Here is a 2,784-nt window from a genome sequence, read left to right as displayed (position 1 = left end):
ATCTTCAGATGGGTTTTTTGTGTAGACGTCCTTTTTGTTGATGTTGATACTATTCCTTTCTGTTTGTTAGTTTTCCTTCTAACAGTCAGGCCCCTCTGCTGCAGGTCTGCTGGAGTTTGCTGGTGGTTCACGCCAGACCCCGTCTGCCTGTGTATCACCAGCAGGGGCTGCAGAACAGCAAAGACTGCTGCCTGTTCCTTCCTCTGGAAGCTTCGTCCCAGAGGAGCACCTGCCAGATGCCAGCTGGAGCTCTCCTTTATGAGGTGTCTGTCCACCCCTGCTGGGAGGTGTCTCCCAGTCATGAGGCATGGGGATCAGGGACCCACTTGAGAAGCAGTCTGTCCCTTAGCAGGGCTCGAGCGCTGTGCTGTGAGATTTGTTGCTCTCTTCAGAGATGGTAGGCAGGAATGTTTAAGTCTGCTGAAGCTGCGCCCACAGCTGCCCCTTCCCCCAGGTGCTCTGTCCCAGGGAGTTGGGAGTTTTATTTATAAGCCCCTGAGTGGGGCTGCTGCCTTTCTTTCAGAGATGCCCTGCCCAGAGAGGAGAAATCTAGAGAGGCAGTCTGGCTACAGTGGCTTTGTTGAGCTGTGGTGGGCTCCGAGGAGTTTTAACTTCCTGGTGGCTTTGTTTACACTGTGAGGGGAAAACCGCCTACTCAAGCCTCAATAATGGTGGATGCCCCTCCCCCCACCAAGCTCAAGCATACCAGGTCGACTTCAGACTGCTGTGCTGGCAGCGAGAATTTCAAACCTGTGGATCTTAGCTTGCTGGGTTCCATGGGGGTTGGATCCACTGAGCTAGTCCACTTGGCTCCCTGGCTTCAGCCCCTTTCCAGGGGGTGAAAAGTTCTGTCTTACTGGCTTTCTAGGTGCCACTGGGTTATAACAAAAACTCCCGCAGCTAGCTCGATGTCTGCCCAAACAGCTGCCCAGTTTTGTGGTTGAAACCCAGGGCCCTGGTCACGTAGGCACCCTAGGGAATCTCCTGGTCTGTGGGTTGTGAAGACTGTGGGAAAAGTGTAGTATCTGGGCCAGAATGCACCATCCCTCGGGGCACAGTCCCTCAGGGCTTCCTGTGGCTAGGGGAGGGAGTTCTCCCAACCCCTTGCGCTTCCCAGGTAAGGTGACACCTCACTTTGCTTCTGCTCACCCTCTGTGAGCTGCACCCACTGTCTAACCAGTCCCAGTGAGATAAGCTGGGTACCTCAGTTAGAAATGCAGAAATCACCCACCTTCTGCATTGATCTCACTGGAAGCTGCAGACCAGAGCTGTTCCTATTCGGCCATCTTGCCAGTCACCAAAATCATACATTTATGGTCAACTAATCATCCCAAGTCTCACACTGAGATACACAGAGCCTAAAGAGGGACAAGGAAAATCTTTCTTGGCATTGCATAGGTCCTCCTCTCTACTTCCTCCCTAACTCCCATCCCTGGAGCAGAACTGCTTCTCAAAGCTGACCTGGCCTCCTTCCCTCCCTTCCCAGATCTAAGAGTGATATTGTCCCTCTACTGCCCTCAAACATGGCTCCTGACCTCTCCCTTTATATCTCATGATTGCTGGTCCTTGAGAGTTTCCCTGGCTCCCTGTCCCTTCTTCCCCACCAGTGTCCCATGTATGAACCCACAATGGTAGGAAGGATCAGGTAGCATGGAGGGAGAAGAGGAAGGCAAAGAAAACAAGAATGAGAATGGGAGGGCTTCGCTGTTGAGCCAAGAACAGAAGTTTGTAGGTGACCCCCTCCTTTAAATGAGGAACAGTTTCCTCCCCAACATGGTCATCACCATGCCCACCTACCTGCCATTTAGTTTTTTTCAAGGATTAAAGGGGAGGTAGCAAGGAGAGCCTTTAAATTACTTGACAAAAGACTAGGCCATGATTCCGTTTTGTTTATTCTTCTCTCCCCAACTCTGCCTTTCCACTCTCAGTTATTGTGCCCATTCCTCTGGGAACAGTGGAACACAATAACACTCACTACACCCTGTCTTTGGGCCCCTCTTCTCCTTCCCTGAAAGAATAGAAGTGGCAAAGTGGCAGGAGCAGGATTGGCCTGTGGCAGACGGAACAAGGCAATGAAGGAGGAAGAGGTTTCTTGGGAGTGGAGAATGAGCTAGAAGGAACCCAAAAAGGCCCATGGGTAGAAGACATGTCATTGTTTGCTGGGAGGGAAAAGGTGGAGACCTGAGTCTGGCATAGGGTAGGCTTGCCCCACTCACAAGCTCTTGTGTCTCATCCACAGCAAGCAATAGCATTCTGCTCTGGGTCCCTGACTTCCAATCTCAGTTCTCACAAATGCACACAAGTGGAAAAAGCCTGCTGTCCTCTGCTCTCCCAGACCCTTTCTTATCTTTTTCTGCTCAGCTCATCTTCTCTGGGAGCACAGAGACTGGAAAACGAGTTCACACCCCCTCACACTTGGTTCAGGTCTTCAGTTCCATCTCTGCCTGTGGGATCAAGAGTTGGAGCATTCTGCCTCTTCATTCTATCCCATGAATGAATAATCTGTCCATTTCTCCAGTTCCTGAGCTTTTGTATGCTGTCTTTCTCTTGTGTCCTCAGAAAGGCAATGGAGCTCCTGTCTATTAGCCATGTGCTGAGAAGATGGTGGGCAGTTATGCAATAGAACGACATCTCTTCCCTTTATCTCATTCTGCCATTTATTTCCTTACTTCCCATGTCTCCATGGACATACGTTTCTCCTCTTTTTCTGAGTTGGCAAGGGATGACATGAGTAGTCAGGATGCATGGGGAATGTGGCCCTAGGAGACTGTGTCAGAGGGCTGA

Source organism: Piliocolobus tephrosceles, chromosome 12 (assembly GCF_002776525.5).
Source record: "Piliocolobus tephrosceles isolate RC106 chromosome 12, ASM277652v3, whole genome shotgun sequence".
NCBI classification, from domain to species: Eukaryota; Metazoa; Chordata; class Mammalia; order Primates; family Cercopithecidae; genus Piliocolobus; species Piliocolobus tephrosceles.
The sequence above is the reverse complement of the archived record's forward strand: the minus strand, read 5'-3'. Positions refer to the sequence as shown.